At 36.0% G+C, this 22,638-nt stretch overlaps 1 protein-coding gene across 1 annotated transcript in view; it reads left to right on the forward strand.

Annotated features, from left to right (window-relative positions):
• The first annotated feature begins 229 nt into the window (after window positions 1–229).
• The window catches only part of SERPINB12 (serpin family B member 12), a 36,500-nt gene continuing 14,091 nt past the window's right edge, over window positions 230–22,638 (forward strand). Inside the window, exon 1 of the mRNA XM_054461074.1 lies at window positions 230–271. The gene's annotated coding sequence lies outside the window, so the exon portion shown is untranslated. The remainder of the gene's footprint in view (window positions 272–22,638) is intronic.

Consider the following 22,638-nt stretch of genomic DNA (forward strand, 5'->3'; position numbering starts at 1 on the left):
GAGATTAAAGAGGTTGTCTCTATGGTAGATGCAAATGATTCTTGAAGTTCAGTAGGAGTTTGCTGAGGGGTTGCTAACCTCTCAGGGTGTGTCCACAGATCAGGCGGTACTAATTCTGGCTTCTGAGTGATGTTTGATGAATATAATTGAAAAATAAAGAAAACAACAACAGCAGCAGAAGCAAACTCCATCGCCATTCTTGTTTTTAGACCAGAATATGTTTGTAATGGGTCCCTATACCTTTCAGAGCCTGAAAAAGTTGACCTAGCAGGTAAGAGAAGCTTTTTATTATGTAAATCTTTGGTACCTAGTAAGTACTCTGTTCATGTTTCTTTTTCTTTTTTTTTTTTTGAGACAGAATCTCGCTCTGTCATCCAGGCTGGAGTGCAGTGGCACGATCTCGGCTCACAGCAACTCCACCTCCCGGGTTCAAGGGATTCTCCTGCCTCATCCTCCTGAATAGCTGGGATTACAGGCACCCACCACCATGCCTGGCTAATTCTTGTATTTTTAGCAGAGACGGGGTTTCACCATGTTGGCCAGGCTGGTCTGGAACCCCTGACCTCGTGATCTGCCTGCCTTGGCCTCCCGAAATGTTGGGATTACAGGCATGAGCCACCTGCGCCCGGCCTCATGTTTCTTAATGAATGAATTGAACTTAAGTTATGGTGGTTGGGAATGTGTAAGAAGGTTGAATCCTGAGTATGATATTTAATCAGATCTTTCAATCTTGACAGTTTAATATGATTACCAGTTAGTCCACTGTCCTCCCATACAATTCTCATGTGAACACATATGGCATCCAATTACACCTAATGCCGAGTCTGAAATTGTAGAAGAGCAGAGCTGAGAGCAGTCTTAAGAGTTTCATTTATCCAACCCCTTAATTTTACAGATAATGAAACAGAGGCATAGTTTTAATCCTTTTGAAAACATGTTAATCCAGATTCCCTCCTGGCTGTAATGAATAGGTGCTGATCTCTTTCACTGCTGACCCAGAGCCAGGATTTTAGAGATTAGTTTGCACAACACTATCTATAATAGAATATTTGTAACTCTGGCATTTTCCCACCTCCCTTTATGTGTACCCTCCCACTTCTTGAACATTCATTGCCAAAAGAATACATCTACAAGCTTAGAATTACAGAAATCCACATGTGCGTGTGGGAAATAAACATATTTGGAGAAGGGGTGATTTTTTTCCATCCCTCATATTTTCCTAGATGTAAACTTTTTGAAATTTTGGGGCTGAGATATAGGCATAGATAAAGAGAATTACTGACTAAATGGGAATAGGTTGAATTCTTCAAGAATGTGTATCATCTCCAGAGAACAAATCTGTTTTGTGAGGTAGTTTTGGGATGCACAGACACTGTTCTGGGCAGAGTCTGAAATCACAATGACACATCCTACTGATTCCAGTCTTACTTGTTCTAGACTTGATTCTGTCTTGTTTTATGGCATGATTTTAAAAATTGATCCCTGTCACTCAACTCACAGGCCTTGTTGAAAAATTCCTCACCAATATTTTTAAATTAATGTGGCTTCACTGACAGTCTTAGAATCTAAAAATAAAGAACGCACTCATCAAAAGCAATTGTAAGACTAGTAGCAATTGATAGTCTGTTTTATAAGGAGACAACACATTAAAAACGAAAACAAAAACAAAACCAAATAAAACAAAAAAACACTTAAAAAATTATCTGTGGGTTCTTGTGGGGAGTTACTAAAGTTCAAGGGCCCTGAATTTGTCAGCTATGTCCTTGCTGCCTTATTGTATTATTTATCATACAAAAGGACCAGATTTTCTGAATCTGAATTACTTAGAACTCATACAATTGTTTTATGAACTTTTCATGAACCGGCATGATATTGGCCAGCATAGAAAAGCTAGACTCTGCTGATACAGATTGTAAACTTGATTTCTGAGGTTTTAATCTAGTGGAACGTGGAAATAACCTGAAATTCACAAACTTTTTTTTCTTTTTTCCCGGTAGAAAGAATAGATGTTTAGGAGAAACCGGATCAAGCAGAATCCCTGGTAATTTGTACTCATTTCCATTCTAATATAGTTTCCCTGTAGTCGTCAGTTCTTGTTTTATGAGTTGCTTTTCCAGTAGTGGTGACACTTTGCAATAATACATTTGTCTTTGTGGCTTCTGATATAATGATTGGGTGGTGGAGGAAGCTGTTTGCCTGTGATCGAACCTATTTGGAAACTGAAACTGCAGAACATGGTCTCATTCACAACACATTATGACCAACAAAAGAGTGCAGACCACAGGCACGTATGCATGTGGAACACCCTTAGATTTACCATGAGCAGAGTATATGTCTCAAAGGAAGAATATTTTTCTTAAAATATTTTAGATGAGAGATGGAAAGCAAAATATAGACAAACTATGCTCAGTCAGAATATTGCTAATGGTTTATGGATTTTTCAGAACAATTTTCCAGGTTACCAACTAATAAATATAGAGAGAATACTGGTTAGAAAATAACTTTTAAAACATTATAGTAGTCATTGATTCAAGCAAAAATCATTAGTGGATGCTAAAATATGAAAATGTTTGATGAGGGCAAGCATAGTTACAGTCTCAAAATATCTCCCTCCTTTGTATTTATCCAATAAAAGGGGCAGTAATAACTTTACAATGGAGAAATCTACAGGACATCACCCAACCAAATGATCAAAAGTAGAATGATCAAAGGTAGATCAAAGATAGATCAAAGAATGATCAAAGGGAAAAAGGAACATGATGTGCCTCCCGAGGTGATTCCCCGAGATAGCTTAGGCATTGTGCTTGCCAAAAATGCGTAACTCGAATCTAATCATGAGGAAACTTAAAAATAATACCCCAAACTGAGGGACATTTTATAAAATAACTGGCCCTTACCCGTAAAAATGTTAATTCCATGAAAGTCAAAGAAAGGCACAGAAACTTCCCTAGATTAGAAGACAAAAAAGATATGACAAGTAAATGCAATGTGCAATCCTGGGTTGGATCCTGGACTGAGAAAACTGGACATAAAAGACATTTTTGGGATAACTGGTGACATTGGAATATGAACTATGGACTGTGGATTATGTTACATTTCCAGATTTCAGTACTTGTGCTATTGTTAGGTAAGAGCATGCCGTTTTCCTTAGGAAATGAATGACAAAATATTTAGAGCTAATAGGACATGATGTATGCAACTTATTCATCAATAGTTCTGAATACATATATAAATAAACACACACATATATACACACATACACATGCATATATATATATGTATTCACGACTATTGATGAATAAGTTACATAGATGTGTGTGTATATATATGTATTCAGAACTATTGATGAATAAGTTGCTATGTATGTATGTATGTATATATATATATTCTCTCTATGTATAATATTTATATGTATTCAGAACGTATAAATATTGTATATATAGAGAGAATTGTAAAACAAATGAGACAAAATGTTAATAATTGGTAAATCTGGATAAATGGTATATATAGTTTTTTTAAGTATTCCCACAACATTCTATACATTTGAAATTAATTACAAGCAAAAATAAAAAAGAAACAGTTCTTTCAAAAAAGTCATAAAGAAAAAGACAGACTTGATTTAATAAAAATTAAAATCATATGTCTTGAAAGAAATAACCATATTTAAATGTCAAAATGACAAAAATGGAAGAACATTTACAATAGGTACAGTTAATATTTATAACAGCAAAAGAGGATGTATGAATCAATAAGAAAATATGAATTACTCAATTTTAAAAATTATTAATGGATAGAAAGACACAGAAAAGGAAATAACCTACAATTGTCAATGAATATGATTAGATGCTTAACTTACAACTAATCAAAAAATGCAAAATAAAACAAGGTGATTCCACTTTTTGCCATTTTTGGTAAATTTATAGGAATTGATATTAGAAGAAATTGTCTTTCTTATAGAGAGAAGAGGACTTCCTTTTTTCTATTCTCATGAAAGAAGCACAGATTGACTAAAAATTCCTCTCTTTCCATTCCGCGTCCATTTCACCCAATGAGGATTGGTTAGATTGGACAGAACGATGATCTCCATTGGTCTAAAATAACTAATCTCTTTGTTGAGAGCATATGTGTGCTAGGTACTACATGGTGTATTTTATATACATAAATTATTTCATTCACCTATCACAATAATTTGTTTTACAAATAATAGTATTATTTTATAAATGTTTTAACTTTATCATGTATGTAAACTAATTAGATGGTAAGAGAAACAATACCAATCAAAGGAGGAGTTGGTAATTCATATAGTGCTGGGAACATTGGCTGGGTATTTAGGGGAAACAATTTATTTAAATCCCTACCTCACATCACAGACCAAAATAAATTCTTGGTAGACTAAAAATAAAAAGTTAAAAATAAAACCTAGAAGAAACTGAAGATGAATAACTATCTGCTCTCTGGGAGTGGAACAACCATGTAAATATAAAATAATTAAATACGTTATCAAGAAAAGATTAAATTTATCACATGAAAACCTATGTTTATCAGAATCAACTAGTACATATCTACATCATGGACTGATTGCCAGTGATGGTTTGTTTGGAGACAGCTAGGGCCCTGTAAAGAAGTGGCCTGCAGAGATTGCAGGTTTGCACAAGGTGCACTCTGTGTCTCTCCTAATAAGCTACATGTTCCTCCAGGGAAGCTACTGTGTTCTTCTGACCTGCGTGTTCCTAGTTTCTTGCGCTGCACCTAGTACACCTTGTGCATTGTGTTTTCTGTTTTGGTAAATCGAGTAAAGGAAAGAATGTATTCAGGTATGGCCAGAGGAGAATGATAGAAAAGCACAAAGGCATGTTCCTAGACTGACGACATACCAGGGGTAATGACAGAGTTGGAACAGTTTTATGCTTGAAAGATATTTGATTTAATTCTACACCCATATTTCTACATTTGTTAGGAGTGTGGATAAATTATATGAATATTCTTTCATGCCCAATAAATTGTTATTGGAAGCTTGGGAGATGAAAACAAATCAGTAGAACTCTGACTTTCTAGGGAGGCAACTACAAACAATCAAGCCCGAGTTTTAACACTATCTGAATGAAATCTTACCATATGGAATCCTTCTTATGCATGGTTTGAAAAAACTCATAAAGGTTGTCACATTTATTAATTTACACTTAATGACTAATCTTCAGAAACCATTTAATTACTATTATTCAAAAATAGCATTAAGTCTTTGCACTTAGAGATGAGGTTTAGAGCCTGAGGGAGCACATTTGGATCAGTTGAGAGTAGGTGGGACAGTTATGAGACTGTGGTGGGATGAAGGCTATGGATGAGGCTTTTCTAATATATAGGAGAAATTCCACCAGATGATAATTTCGGATCTGTCTTATTCACTTCTAGATGCATCTACCATAGTATTTAATAGGTGCTCAATGATTATTTGTTGAATGATAACTGAGTGTAAAAATAACATGGAAATAAGATATGAAAGTATGGAAGAACTTTAGGCACCAGGACTTCTGCTGGAAGCCTTGATCTGTTGAAAGCAACGTGTCTAGCACTTTTCCTAGAAAACTACTTTATTAAAATATAATTCACATGCAATAAAATTCACCCTTTTAAAGTGTGTAACTCAGTGATTTTAAATAAGTTTACAGAGTTGTACAGCCATAACCACAATAAATTTTAGAACATTTTTATCATCCCTAAACAAAACTGTATATATTAGCAGTCCTCCTTACCCTTCCCTCTAATCCTGGCAACCACAAGAATCTACTTTCTCGCTCTATGGATTTGCCTATGCTGAATATTCATGTAAATGAGATTGTAAAATATGTGGTCTTTTGTGACTTGCTTCTTTCACTTAGCATAATGTTTTCAAGGTTCATGTATGTTGTAGCATGTATTAATACTTCATATTTTTAAAGGCCAAATAATATTCCATTGTGTGAATATACTACATTTTGTTTATCCATTTGACAGTTGACGGACATTTGAATTGTTTTTTCTTTTTGGCTATTATGATTAATATTGCTATGAACATTTGTGTACAAACTTTTGTGTGGACATAGGTTTTCATTTTTCTTAGGTTTATACCTATGAGTGGAATTGCTGGATCATATAGTAACTCAATGTTTAGCATTTTCAGGAACTGCCAGACAGTTTTCCAAAGTGGCTGCATCATTTTGTTTTCTAAGGCGTCTGCATTATTTTACATTTCCACCAGCTATATATGATGGTTCCAATCTTTCCACATCTTTACCAAGACTTGTTATTGTCGGTTTTTAAATTATAACCATCCTAGTGTGTATAAAATGGTATCTCACTGTAGTTTTATTTTGCATTTCCCTAACAACTAATAATATTGGGCATTTAAAAAATGGTGGCTGGGAGTGGTGGCTCATGCCTGTAGTGAATTCTTCTTGAAAATTTCCCATTTGTTTCTGGCCAATATTTAAATGATGGGGATCCACCTGGGATGGCTGAGACCACCAACCTTTCTCTCTATGAGAAGAGAATGAAGGTTGCTCCCTGACCAGGGTTATTTCCTCTCTCCAACACTGTTTTCTCTTTATGACCATGACTGTTCTCGAGGTCTCCAGTAGCTATCATCGGCAACCATAGCCAAGGCCCTCCCAAAGGCTCAGTCAGAATGGATAGGGGGTGTGAAAAAAGAAAGCATGGTCTCTATATTCCTGTCCAACTTTCAGTAATTCTAAAAGTGTGCTAAAGAAAGTAAAGTCTATTCCACTTCCCCATGTCCCCTGAAAAAACAGAAGCAAAATGCACAAAATTTCCATACTTTTTCAGCATAGCTGAATGAGCACCAGAAGGTGCTGCATGTCCCAGTGATTTTATCCCCATTTCTCCAGAAGTAGGAAAGAAGGGTTCTAGATATATGAGATAGGGATGTGGGAGGATTGTTTCCTGGGTCTGGGTCAAGGAATTAACGTCTGTTCTCTCAATTTATCAATCTATTCCCTCCACTCATCAGGTGCCCCCCACCCCATCCTTCCTGCTTTCAAAACAAAACAAAGCAAAACAAAACAAAACAAAAACAACAGCAAAATCTTGTCATTCTTTGTGGGTGTGCACACCAATATCTGGCATGGTGGGGTTTGTCTAAAATGAGTTATATTCCCCAAGCACACTGGGAGGTATGGTATGGGGCCATCACTCTCCCAGAAACCCTCCTGATAGAAGGGAGAACCGCTGCGCATTATTTCCATGTATGCTGTTTCTTTTAGCTTCCATTTTGTGCACAACTTTTACCAAATAAATTAAGTTTTTGAGGGTGGTCTTCTTTCCAAGTTTTTCAATGGTGCATCCTATAGAAGTCATTGCTGGGTGCCACTGGAGACACTTAGTACATTGACACAGAGAATTGCAATTGGGTGATAGAGTCACAGGGAAAATAACACAAAAAAGGTAGGCTCCAACTTGTCTTTGGTGTTCCCCTAAGAATACTCAGAAAATTAGGTGGTTACACCCTGTTTCCACTTCTTGGTGAGAGACTAGCTTGAAGGATGCTTAAAACCTGGCTCAAAAGAATTGTAGCATGTCTAAATAGTCACTTGTCTGATTGTGCAAATGAGTGATTTATGTTACAGGAGTTGTACAAAATGCTGATCTTTTTCTTTCCTCTCCTGAAGAGAGTGGAGGTTGGTTACTAGGTTTTAGGAGAGGAAAATGGGATGAAAAACAAAATAGTGCAAAGGCAGTACATTCCATGCATTGCTGATGGGATCTCCCTGGAGTACAATTCAACACGACGCATTCCAGCTTAAAAATGTTCATGTATTTTTATCCCGTAATTCAACACCTAGATATTCTATGCTAAGGAAATCATCTGAGAGTCAGATAAACTCTTAAAATCCTGCTGCTGATGGGATCTCCCTGAAGTATAATTCGACACAATGCATTCCAACTTAAAAATGCTCATGCATTTTCTCCAGTAATTCAGGACCTAGATATTCTATGCTAAGGAAGTAATCTGAGATTCAGCCAAACTGTTAAAATCCCACTACTGGTGGGATTTCTCTGGAGTAAAATTCAACATGATGCATTCAAACTTAAAAATGTTAATGCATTTTTATCCAGTAGTTTAACACCTTGATATTCTATGCTCAGGAGATCATCTGATATTCAGATAAACGTGTTAAAACGAGATATTTTTAATAAAACTATGTATATAAATTAGAAATCACTTAAATGTTTAACTGATAGGAGAATGGATGTCATTAACATAGTCACTAAAATAATTCTTATGATCAGAATTTTAAAATATGAAGAAATATCTAGGTTTAAGTATTAAATGTTAAAAGGACACAAAATTACAAATTCGTATGAGCTCAGCTATGTATAAAGTGTGTATAGAGAAAAGGAAATTGTGGATTTTGATGGGCTTACAAATTATCTTTACTTCTCTTTATGTTTTCAGTATTTTTAATATTGAAACATTTTCTCAAATGACATGTATTATTGAAAATTCATTTGCAGTAGACTACCCCAAATTTTCTACCATCTCCCTAATTCGAAACTTTTATTGCTTTGACAATTATATTCTCAGTTATACGATTATTCTGTGGGTTAAAGCTGGTTCATGGGAACCCAATTTCATGTTTGCAAGTTGCATGCCACTCGTTCCCTCACATTCTCTTATTACCTGGTTTATAGGTTCACACAACTACATAGGTTTATATAGTTCACATCACAACTTTAACACCCGCAGCACCATAGGACCTTCTCATGTAGTGGGGTAGAGTCTTCATTTTTAATATAATTACAGAAAGTGCGTGCTCCCCAAGTTATGATCCTCACTCAATCATGACGCAGGATGGGCTTTTGTAGATCTTGAGTGTACTGTCCTAAAGTTACACTTTGTGACAGGAGCCTCAAGAGGAGGAGTCTTTTTGTGGAAATCCAAGGGCCTGGCTTTGCTTTAAGACTGTAAATTGAACTAAATTCCCTCAAAATATCTCAGAAAACCTCCAAGGATGCATTATGTTTCTTAACCGAATATGAACCACGTTTTGAAAAAGAGCTGATGTTGTTCTATGATGATAGGTAATATCTAGTGAGTTTTGCAGGTGAATGAAGTCTTCTGAGGTATTTGTACTGAGAGAAGGAGAGGGAGAAAGAGACAAGGAAATGGGATGGGGTGGGACAGAGGTGGATGGGGATGGAGGAGATGAGGAAGACAGAGATGGAGAAGGAACAGAGACAGAAGGGAAGAGGGGAGAGACATCTTTTGTTCATTTGCTAGGTACAGTCTGAGATGCCAGAAGAAAAAATAATAACTGGTGAAGATGCTCAGGAAATTATCCTAGACAGCTGTGGAGTTGCAGTCATGATAGAGTAGCTAATAATAGTTGATAATACCTGAAAAGTCTAGCTTCACACTTGACTGAGAACCTCACAGTTCTGTCAATACTCAGTTCATTCGATGGTGTGCATTGGGATGGGTGATAAAAAATATTCCGCTTGGATTTTGTGTATTCTGTTATAAATTATGAACTCATGTGTTACACAGTGACTGGAGGGCTCTATAAGTTGTTTAGGGAGAATAAGGGACAGAGATATGACACTTCCTCTTTACTAAGGCTCTAACCCCTAACCTGTGTTTTTCCCACTGTTCCCCTCTAAAGGAGAGGCCCTCATGGTGGAACGGTTTGTTCTAAAGGAGTGATAATGTAGAGATAATCACTTTAACTTAAAATTCATTGAATTGATGGCCATAAATGCATGTCTTGTTTTCCCCCTCATATGTTAATTGTCCTGATTCACAAACCTGTATTTAAAGTGACAGAATAGCTTGCTCAATGCCTCTCCTTATAAGTTTTCACAGGCTGTAGGACTTGCCTGGTTCCTCCTCTGCTCGATTGATTTTTGAATTGACTTTATCAGAGCACAGACCTTAGCTGGGGACGGCCCTCACTGGCTTCCAGGTGTGTGCTGGGAAGTGGACAAGCTATTGTTGGTAGAGATGCCTCTGGGGGCTAGTTGTCCTGGTAGTGAAGCTATATGTGTTGCAGGTCTTCATTCTTGGGATCAGAGAGTTAGGGAGGTGCTAAAGTTATTCTGCTACTTTCTTTTTTTAAAACTTTTATTTTAGGTCCGGGTGTATGTGTGCAGGTTTGTTATATAGGTAAATTGCATGCCAGTGGGGTTTGGTGTACAGATTATTTTGTCACCCAGGTAATAAGCACAGTACCCAATAGGTAGTTTTTTGATTATTACCCTTCTCTCATCCTTTACCCTCAAGTAGGTCCTAGTATCTGTTATTCCTTTTTTGTGTCCATATGGTCTCAATGTTTACCCCACTTATCCCACTTATAAGTTAGAATATGTGGTATTTGTTTTTCTGTTCCTGTGTTAGTTCCCTTAGGATAATAGCCTCCAGCTCCATCCATGTTGCTGCAAAGGACATGATCTTGTTCTTTTTAATGGCTGCATAGTATCCCATGCTGTGTATGTACCACATTTTCTTTATTTAGATCATGCTGCTGTTTTCTAGCATTATGATTATGAGGAACTTAAGGCCTTCTCCGAGTCCTTGTTTTCTTATTCGTCATATTGGGATAATAATGTCTCTCTTCCTGACTTATTAGGAATGAATGAGATAATGGGTATGTAAGAGTCTGTTACATATTAGGTCCTTGAAAAATGTTTATTGTATCTAAATGCAGGTCATCTAGTTGGACTGTAAGCTCCTATTGCATGAGGCATCATAAGTGCAGGGACAATGGCAGTCCCCTTTACTAAAGGCTCTAACCCTAACCTGTGCCTTTCCCACTGATCCCTTTGAAAGGAGAGACCCTCATGGTGGAATGCTTCATTCTGAAGGAGTGATAATGTAGAGATAATCACTTTAATTTAAAGTTCATTGAGTTGATGTATACTCAGTGCCTGACACATTGTAGGCACTTGATAAATAATTGTTCAACAAATGAATGTCTAGGCTGTTATTTTACTATAATACTGGGGGGCATTAGGGTTTTGCTTGGGGTTAAGATCTAATCAAAACATACATTTTATTTATTTATTTTTATTTTTATTCATTTTTTTTTTTATTGAGACAGAGTCTCACTCTGTTGCCCAGGCTGGAGTGCAGTGGCGTGATCTTGGCTTACTGCAACACCTCCGTCAAGTGATTCTCCTGCCTCAGGCTCCTGAGGCAGGGATTATAGCCTCCTGTAGCTGGGATTACAGGCATGCGCCATGACACCAGGCTAATTTTTGTATTTTTAATAGAGATGAGGTTTTGCCATGTTGGCCAGGCTGGTTTGAACTCCTGACCTCAAGTGATCTGCTGGTGTCAGCCTCCTAATGTGCTGGGTTTACAGGTGTGAGCCACTGTGCCCAGGCAAAATGTACATTTTAGATTTAAGAAAATATGTTTCTTGTTAGCATATTACAATATTTATTCTATGTAAATAGAGGTTATATATCTAAGGATATAAAAACTTCAAAGGTTTTAAAAACCATGGTATTTCGTCATTTAAAGCAGGGATCAGCAAACTTTTCAGTAAGGGAATAGATAGTAAATATTTGCAGCTTTGCAGGCCATGTGATTTCTTCTCCACTACCGCTGTTCAACTCTGTCATTGTAGAGCAAAAGCAGCCACAGACAGTAATAAATGAATGGGTGTGTTTCGTTCCAATAAAACTTTATTTACAAAAACAGGCAGAGGGCTGGATTTGGCCCGCAGGCTGTAGTTTGTAAGCCATGATTTGAAGGATGAAGTCCTCATTTACAGTTTTGGAAGAAATAGATAATGTTATAAAGATTTGGCTAAGAAATACAGCTTTGTGCAATACTAATTCTATGTAATTATATTAAAAACATGAATAGTTGTAAACACATAAGAGCTTGGAAAACCATATTATTATTCTTATTTTTTTATGGGTGAGAAAATTGAAGTTTTCATGATGTAGTTGCCTGAGGTCTCAGGCTAGTAAGATTCAGCCTAGGGCCTGCTTCTTCTCACTGCCAGTTTACTGCTTTTTCTATGTGTTCTTTGCTGTCTCATAGCTTTGCCTGTCTTTGATCTCTGTGTCTCTATCATATTGGGGTGGACAGTTGACATTTTTTCAATCCTGGAGATGTCAGTTTTGAAGCTGAAAGAACTAAGGGCTTTTGATATCTTAAGAGTGATTGCAAATTTTGAAATGAGTTTGTGTTTTAGTCTTTATTGTTGTTTTAATAGATTTTTTCATCTTTTTATGTGTTATAAGACTCTTAAATTTGGAGGATACAAGATAAACATCAGGAAAACTGTCTGCTTTAGATAAAAGATGCATTTTTTTTCATTAGGTTGAAAGTGTCTATGCTGATATTTTTCCTATAAACATGTTTTCTTTTCTTAATATTGGGTTGTAAAATTAAATGACAAAGAGCTCCTTTGTAATATTTCAAAAATACTGCCTTTATCGGTAGGGGAATATTAATCATATCATTTTGCATCATAAACTGGCAAAGACTTTGATTGTTGAATCATTCTGGCCTCCTTAAATTTTTAATTCTAGGCAGAAAGAGGCTAATTGCTGAAAGATTTATTGATTGGCTCATAATTCATGCTGAGTTGTAACATACCTAGGAGGAATCATCCAGCTCTATACTTGATGAAGTAAACATTATTTTTACGGCCTGTTGACATAGAACTATTTTTTTTTTTTTTTTTTAGCTTGCCTTGAATAGCACTGTCAGGCTAGTTGACCTCCAAAATTCTTTCAAACCCTAGTGTAATTCTCTGGCACTTGAAGTCACGGATACTAGAGAGGCTCACTTTCTTCAGTCATTCAATGATATATTACATGTGTAAAGTACCAAATGCAGCTTGGCATTTAGTAAATGCTCAAGAAATTCTCAACCCCTTGTTAGTGATTTATCAAGCCACCTTAATGTTTAGCTACATTTAGTGTCAGATTTCATCATCGCTCATTGAGCAATCGCACCACACCAAATTTTTAGGCTTGTAGGGCACAGTCATCTGTAGTTAGATGTTTGTTGAATTATTTAAGAGGATAAACAGATGCAAACCTAGATTAAAGACATTCAAACAAGTTTATACTCTTCTCAGGTACCCAGAAGCCCAGTGAAATTTGAATATTATCCCCCAACAGTAACAGATGTGACACCTTCTTCCAGGAAGCCAGGCAAGAACTCGTCCTGTTCTGAATGTGAATGGTGTACCCTTTTGGAAAGGCTATGGCGGGCAACATGAAGTAGTAATCAATGACATAAAATATTAAATAATTCACGTGTTAAAATTTTCCAAACTCTTGTAAATCATAACCAATGACTAGACTGGTTTTTAGAATTTTGTGGAAGAATTTAGAAAAAAAAATTATTTTCAAATGATCATGGAGTAAAGAAAACTAACAGCATGTTTCTTTTCTATGCTTACTATTGAGAATTCAGAAAAACTCTGGATGCTTAGCCATTAATTTCCACTGGTCAATATCTTATAAAACTTGTTTTATTTATACACTAGCTACATAAGTAGTTTATATTTTCCGTAAAGGCCATCTCTCTATTTTAAAAAGTTTTCTTTTGAATTTCTCTACGCCTAGTATATTTGTAGGGTCATGGTTCAGATAATATTGTTGTCTGACAACAAGTTAGAAAAGGAAGATAAAGGGCTCAGTAGGAGAACCAGGTCAGAGAGGAGTCCTCGTTTGTCCTTAAGACATGTCAGTTCCTGGAGTTTGACTCTTCCTAGCTTTCTCCTAGTTGCTCCACACTTTTTGCCCTATCCACTGACTCTCATGTTTACAGTCAGTAACATAACAGGATTGTAGAGTGCTAGAACCAAAAGTAACATCAGAACATGCTTTGGCTAAGTTTAAAAAGTTTTGTGTTTTCAGTTGTAAAATATGTGTGTCAATAATCAAATAATAATTCTCATCTCTACCACACACTACTGCAGGAAAGCAAAAACTTTGAAGTAGCTTAGAGCACATTTTGCAAATCCTATGTAATAACTTAGAAAGATTTTAGAATAATGCAAGAATTCAAATATAAGAGATCATCCAAGACAATGTGTATATGAAGTAAAATACATTTCTGCTTCATGGTCTTCTAGTATAGAAATATGAATTGAAAAATATGAGCCAAGTATTGTTTTGAGGGCTCTATAAAATTGGAAAGAGCAAAGAAAATATAAGCATATTAAGTTAAATAGTCAATGTAGTTAAAAGCATAGCATTTGTTTTAAAAAGTATATGCCACTCTTTTCTTTTCCCTTTAATCTATCAATGATGATTTTACTCTGGATTCCAAAATGGCATTGGAAAAGTTCCACAGAGGGAGGGGCAAAGTTGATATATTTCCATTCCTGACAGGGTGTGGATGGAAGCTTACCTGACCAGCTGTTAGCAGCAACTCTGAAGGCAAGAAGGTAAATGCTCGAATTGCCTGATATAATTTTTAACAATGAACACTGAATTGGAAAACCATTTTAAAGGATAGAAACCCAAAGGAGATGTGATTGAAATAGAAGGATATACTTGTTTTTATTAAGTCAAATACTTAAAAAAAGAGAGTTTTATGATGTTTTGGATTTTCTGCAGATATGGCAGTCATCACTGGGAGATATTAAAAATGCTTGTCACCTCGCTCAGCCCCAACCACCTGGTCAGATGCCTGATGTATATGATTGATTTTTTAAAAATGTAGATGTTTGAATAACTTTTTAAACTTTCACATACTTGACATATTGTATTTTATCTTTTAATGAATTATTTCTGAAACATAAGATGGTATAATATTTGGAATATCTATATTTTAAACAATGTGCGTTAGATTTTTTTTTTTTGCACCATAAGTTGGAAAACACTTTCGATGGTATCGTTCACAAGTATTTCTTTGTTTTTAGATATTGGTTATTATTTAGTTTGCTATAACCTGGTTTGAATATTTGTTCCAGCAGAATAGCATCTATTTGTGTAAAGTTTGAATTTCATTCTTGAGTTGTTAGTAGCTTTGTGGGAATTACAGAAATTGTAAGACATGAAATATTTTTGGAGTATAAATATTTTTCTTCCTACTATATACAGGAAAAAACAGTTTTACTCAGAATATTTTGGGTTGCTAGAATGTCCATCTTGTCTAAACCTTTACATTTCTACTATAAGGGAAAATTGTAATAAACGAACTGTTTCTTATATAGTAAATGAATTTTTTTATATTGTAGTAAGTGAACTTTTTCTTATATAGTAAAAAATTAATAAAAAGCTGATTCTCTTATGCAGAATCTCTGTTAATTACAGCTGCCTGCAGAATATATAAAGTTAATATGAAATGCTAAATAATCTTCTAACATTTCAAACATTAGGATTATCTACAATGAAAAATGGGCAGATGACAACAAATCAATCCATAAATATTATGAAGGGCTCTCATGTGCTGCCATTGTGTTCTTCACGGATGGGTACAAGGATGAATTAAAAACACTGAAACTACCTTCCAGACAATTATGATTTGGAAGTAAAGACATCAGTATAAAAAATAATTACCTTACGGTATGATAGAGGAGTTAAGGGAAACAAATGCTGTATGGTTATTGTATACAGTGGTGACTAATTAACTCTTTAGAGGGAGAGGTTGGAGGAAAGTGAAAGAAGGTTTTACGTGTGTAATAAAGCCAGAAGGAAAGAAAACAAGCAAAATAGATCATTTGTTGATACCTCAAACACCATAAAAATGGAAAAAAAAAACCTTTAAAAAATTAAAAATGTTACACATTTCAGATAATCAATATTTAAAAATGTATCTTCAAAGCTAACAACATAAGTTAAAATCTTACAGGAAATATTTTCTTTCTTGTAAAAAATTGAAAGTAGATGAAGTTTTAAAATTAAGTTGAAAATACATTACTTTCAAGGTTTTGAAGTGATAGAAGAGAGTGCCAGAAAATATTGACAATTTTCAGTAAATAAGAGTAAAAACAATTCTATAATAACAATAAAGAAAATAAACAAAGGAAGGTAAAACAGCTAGGGGAAATTTTTTTAAAGAACAAGTTTGAAAAACATAAAATGTTTATATAACATGAAGAGTTCATAATGATCAATAAATAAATGATCAAGACTCCAATAGATAATTGACAAATGAACAAGAGACAGTTAATATGTGAGAATTTATAAAGAGAAAAGAACACCTGGAGAAACATTCAAATGTTAGCAAGTATCAATGCCATGTAAATTTAAAAATAATACAATTTTCTTTATTTTTTTAAGTTATTAAGAATGGCAATAATATCTGAAAAAGGTGATTATGACATAGCTGTTTCATCTGTAACTTTTGGTTGACAGTATGAAAGTTAAAAATCTTTATAATATTTGACCTAGAAATCCCATGTTGAAGAAGATACTCTGAAGAAATAATATGAAGGGAGATAAAAGCTATATTTATGACAATGTTTATTGTAGAATTATTCATATTAATAAAAACTGGGAAGCTAATTTAAATATCTAGCAATATGATGTTAGTTTAAACATTTAGATATGTCAATATAATGAGATATTATAAGGCCATTAAAAGAACATGTATGAAGACAGTGTTAGTGAGGATAAACACTTAAGATGCAATTTGAAGTGAAAACAAATGAACATAAAATGTTCATATAAACAGACACGTACACACAGGAGTGCAGTGATTGAGAGATTGGAAAGCACACGGAAAAATAAAGGCAATTTATTTTTCAGTATTGTGAGGGCAAAATTCCTCATTACTATTATTCTGCCATCTGTATAACAAATTAGACCTTGAGAATGAAATTCCTTCTTCTACTTCATTAGAGGTTAAATCGTGAATCACTTACTTGGAAAATATTATAGGCAAAAATATGATAGTATTTGTATTGATATAAAATGAATTTTTTTCTTTTACTTCTAAGAATTGCTTATCGTCTCTTTCCTATATAGCTATGGTCAGTAGGAGGTGACATTGCGGATAGTACATGGGAGATATCATGTAAGTCACTCCCAATTAGGCTAAGGTTGTTTGCAATCTTGAAATCTCAATCTATATTTATGATACATTTGCACAGATTTCAATGCAATTTGAGAAGGATTTTCTGAGTAAATTTTCAGTCTAGAGAAGCAACCCCCATAGAGACTGTTGGAATCTTTGGAGGACAAACTGGAGCTTGAGATGTGCCTTCCAGAGAGAGAGTTCATGGCCGTCCTGAGATGGACTCTCAGTGCTAGGAGGTCCTTTCTACAACCAGTGATCTTGGTAAGAGACACAAACAAGACATGGACCTGCTGGTGGCATCTGCATCCCATAGAGCCACATGGTGGTCACTCAGGACATGGCCTTTGTGAGCACAAGTGTTGTCTGCTCCAGAGGGTGGCCTGGTGTAGGAGGAAAGAGGTAGCTTTGAAATCAGACTGAAAGAACTGATTTGCACACCACTTATGCCACGTAGTGGTTGGAAGTACAATGAAAATTATTTCTAACTTACAGGATTTTTTGAAAAATAGAGACAATATTTGTGAAATGCCAGACATACCACAAGCTCAAATTGAACAGTAGCTATTAGTAGTACAATGTCATTGTGGATAGAGGTAGCACCAATTACTTAAGCTGAATGACTTTTGGGGGACCTTACTATTTTAAAAGATTATTTCAAGTCTGTTTGAAAATAATGATGACTGAAGTAAATTGCATACAAGTTTTTCAAGTTGTATCTCACTAAGAGGCAGCCTGTGTGAGCAATTGCCTTTAGACTCAATCAAACAATAACTTCTTTGTGTGGTGGATATTTTCCAGAGTAAACACCAAGTACGGCCTGTGAATGCTTGGGGAGCATTCCCTAAATGCATCTGGAGCCAAAATTTCATTCTGAAAAATTTCTCTTCAATTTTCCATACACAGTATTCTTAGCTATTGTGTTAGGCACTAACTTGCAATGTCTTAAAATTAAATGCCATGTTTAGTAATACATCTACAATACATTTTAAAATTAAACTTTATACATATATACCTGCATGAACACCCCCACACACATTAATACATAAGTGCATAAGAAATAAGTGTAAGCTTAATGTGTAACCAACACTCCAATCAAAAAAGGAACCAGTACCAGCTTCCTAGAAGTGTCCTTCATGCCTAGTTTACATGGTGTCCAGGCCGGCTCATACTAGCTCACAAGAGCTGATTCTGTGCATCTTTTCCCAACTCTGGGTACAATGGTGTCTTGTTGGCCGTTTGAAATTAACCTTAATGGGAGTATTTACACCATAGAAATCAGCAAACATTGTGAATCATGGATTTTTGTTGACTTCTGTGTTTTGGGAGACAGTCTGCCACTGTCCCTACCTGTGGCTAACCACAGTTCTCCCCACCCATTCCTAAGGGTAGCCACTCTCTTGACCTCTAAAACTGCAGGTTAGTTTTGCCAGTTTTGGAACTTTATGTAAATGGAATCATACAGCATGAAAGTTTTCAGCCGGGCATGGTGGTTCACACCTGTAATCCCAGCACTTTGGGAGGCCGAGGCAGGCAGATCACGAGGTCAGGAGATCGAGAACATCCTGCCTAACACGGTGAAACCCTGTCTCTACTAAAAATACAAAAAATTAGCCGGGCGTGGTGGCGGGTGCCTGTAGTCCCAGCTACTCAGGAGGCTGAGACAGGAGAATGGCTTGAACCTGGGAGGCAGAGCTTGCAGTGAGCCGAGATCAGGCCACTGCACTCCAGCCTGGGTGACAGAGCGAGACTCCATCTCAAACAAACAAACAAACAAACAAACAAACAAAAGATAAAGTTTTCATGTATGATTTCTTTTTTTTTTTTTTTGAGATGGAATTTCGCTCTTGTTGCCCAGGCTGGAGCGCAATGGCACGATTTCAGCTCACTGCAACCTCTGCCTCCCAGGTTCAAGCGATTCTTCTGCCTCAGCATCCCAAGTGGCTGGGATTATAGGTGCATGCCACCATGCCTGGCTAATTTTGTAGTTTTAGTAGAAACAGGGTTTCACCATGTTGGCCGGGCTGCATGTACGTTTTCTTTTACTCAACATTATGTTTTGATGTGATGTGAGATTCATACTATGTGTTTATTCTGCTGATGATAGACATTTGTGTTGTTCCTAAGTTTTGGCTGTTATGAAAGTGTTGCTATGAATATATTTGTACATATTTTAAAAAAATTCTTAAGATGATTTTGCTACATACCTTTGAGAAATCTCTCTTACAATTACATTTTGGTATTATAATATTTAGATTTCTGCTTCTTCTATTTCTTGCTAAATTGGTCCTATTTTGAATCCAATTGATTTGGAATTTGTGATTTAGTCATTACTGTTTTCAAATTAGTGTCCATGTAAAAGGCATTATTGAAATGCCAGGGATTTGGTCTATGTCCTATTGCTCACCACACAGAGAGGCAATCACCAAGACAAGTGTTTCCAGGGAAGAAGGCTTTAATCAGATGATGTCAGCCAAAGGGATGGGGGATAAATCTCAAATCATTCTCCCTCAACTTACTAAAATTGGAGTTTATATAGTGGGGAAGAAATGTAGCTACATATGGGAAAATAAGAATTAGGGAGGGGAAAGAAAATAATCAAGATGAGTGAGGGTTCTGCCATCTCTTTGTCTGCATGCCATGATGTGAATTTCGGTTGCTTGATACTCTCTGGGAGGCCTGCGAATGGGTTTCCTTAGGAAGGAATTCAGATAAGACAAATGTTAAGTTTCAAGCTTTAAGACCAGGAGGGTCAATTTCTATGTTTATTCATAAAGACCATAAACTCACTTCTATGGAACAATTAGGCTGGTTTCAAAGGGGTTTTTGATGAGGACAAGACAACTAACCTTAAATTTCTTTTTCTTTTCTTTTTATTGGCAACAACATAACATAACATGATTTTTACTAACAGTCTAAGCTTATTTTTAATAAATAAAAGCAATGTTAAAAAGCTTTAAAGTATTTTTAAAGTGTTATATTTTAAAATTTCCTATTTGAATCTGTGTTATTAGAATAATCAAATCTTAATGAGTGCTTCCTACAAAATACTCTTTTCCCTTTTCTATTTCATTTTGTAAATTAATATCTTACTCTTCTATGCTTCTTAAACTCTACTCCTGAATCTGCGAATGCATTATCTGCTCTGTTAGGTCATAGATTTCTCAAAGGCAGAGATTGTGTCTTGTTCAGTTCATCTTTTATATATAGTGACTAACCCAGTGGGAGAACTTCATAATTAGGTTGGTGTCAGATTTAGGCAGTTTCTAATTAAAAAAATCTGACTCACCTCCACCCCCCAAAATAACCAAGCAACCCTTCAGAAGGTGGTTAGCAGATGACATTTTAATCAAGTCGCTAAATGTTCATTATTTGCTATGTTTTAGACTTGTATGTAAAGCCAGGAAAGATCTTCCTATTATAAGCGCTTACATATAGTCACAAAACTTTAACAGCAACTGTCCAACTGTTTTTTTTTTGTTTGTTTTCTGTTACTATTGTTCTCTCAACTCCCTTGGAAGGTGAGGCAGCATTAAAACTGCACGCAACTGTAATGAAAGCTTAGAACCAGGTAACACTCAGAAAAGGGAATTGTTGCTGGGGTGAGAGCATCACAGTACTCCTGGAAAGTAGTTCACAAAGTTTATAGAAGCTTGATGTAGAAACAGGCAGAGAGAGTTTTGGAGTGTTCTGTAGCCCACAGAGTGAGTAAGTGTAGTGCCAGAATTAGAATGGAATGGAATGTGAAAAACTGTGTGATCTAGGAGGAAGCAGCCCTAGGCATGAGGAGGTCTTAGCCTTGCTTTGCTTCTGGACAGCTGCATAATTGTTGCAAGTCACTTCACTTCATTTGGCCTCAGTTTTTTTTATCTTGAGAAGTAGGGAGTTGGCCTGCATGAGTAGTCATGTCCTTTCTAAAGCAGGCAAGACTCTGATCATTCAGTTCTGGGAGTGCTCATGCTAGAAGGCAGAAGAGGTGAAGCCAAGTGATTAACTGGAACATTTGAAGAGCCAGGTTGGGATCATTCAGTCTTTCTATCCAACCCCTTCTTTTCCTTCAATATAGTCAGGCTCTCATCTTCTTTTAATAGTGATGGCCAAATTGCCAGGATGCCCTTTACCTTCTTCTCCTTCGATGCTGAAGATTTTGATCAAACATTAACCTAAGTTATACAACAAAGGTTTTAAAAAAGATTAGACTACATTTCACACAAAATTTTATCGTTAATAGAAAGCCTGTGAAATCCCCCCAACTCAGACCATCTTTAATTTGTTGGTTTTCTTTTTTTTTTGTTAGTAGACTTGTTACTAGATGGGTAATGTGAGCTATGTGTAGAGAAAACCTGTTGGACATCAAGATGTTTACCAACATATGCAAGGGTAGCTTTCTGAGATGTGAGGCATTATTGAATTTCCAGATACATCCAGGACATCTATTACTCAAAAAACACCCACCAATTAAGGCATAATGCTCCTGAAAACACTCTGGTGATCTGTGATTACCCTGAAATTCATTTGAAAATACAAAGTATGTCTCAAACCCAGTTCCCAGATGCAAGATGAGAACTGTGAGTTAGGTACAAACTTGGCAGAAAGAAAATGTAAGAATAAAATGGACTATAAGCTGAATAAGGGGAGAAAGTACCCACATATAGCAGGCACGTGTTTGATCACCTATCATCAGTTGAGGGGCAACTTAGAAATGATAGATACAGTAGAAAGATTACTTAGTTTGGGGCCAAATGTATGTGCTATTTGATTCTGCAGTTTTCTTTTCTCAAAAAGAGGGAATGATCATGTCTACCTTGCAGAGCTGTAGGATTAAAGCTAACACATGTAAGATATTTGGCACATGTTAGACACATTTTTTAAAAAGTTACATAATGTTATCTTTTTGAATTAGATTTTATAGGCTAAGAAAATCTATATTAACTGGGAAAGTGTTAAAACAAATTACACCATTCCATTCAATGCAGCAATATTTCTTCATGCTTATGGTGTGCTGTATCTGATGATAAAAGCACAAATAAGAGGATTTACATTTCTATCTTGGAAATACACAATATCCATACGCAAAGAGACAAAAGAAAAGGCATTTCATTTGAGAGGCATAGGTCAGTGGTGAGATCTACATATTCTCATGATACTCTGGAATAGATTGGGTGGGGAAGGCAAGATACCTGTTCTTAGGAAGTCACCATCTTACTTTGGTTCTATATTATCTGTGGTTCTACACTGTCAAAGAGGACATTGAACCTGTTGATATGGTCTGGCTCTGTGTCCCTACTCAAATCTCATCTCACATTGTGATCCCCATAATCTCCACGTGTTGAGGGAGGGACCTGGTGGGAGGTGATTGGATCATGGGGGAAGTTTCCCCCATGCTGTTCTTGTGATAGTGAGTGAATTCTCACGAGATCTGATGGTTTTATAAGTGTTTGGCAGTTCCTCCTTTTCTCTCTCTCTCTTCTGCCGCCTAATGAAGAAGGTACTTGCTTCTCCTTCTCCTTCTGCCATGATTGTAAGTTTCCTGAGGCTTCCCCAGCCATACGGAACTGTGAGTCAATTAAAACTCTTTCCTTTATAAATGGCACAGTCTCTGGTGTTTCTTTGTAGCAGTGTGAAAATGGACTAGTACACCTGATGACATC

The sequence above is a fragment of the Pongo pygmaeus genome, chromosome 17, assembly GCF_028885625.2.
Source record: "Pongo pygmaeus isolate AG05252 chromosome 17, NHGRI_mPonPyg2-v2.0_pri, whole genome shotgun sequence".
Taxonomy (NCBI): domain Eukaryota; kingdom Metazoa; phylum Chordata; class Mammalia; order Primates; family Hominidae; genus Pongo; species Pongo pygmaeus.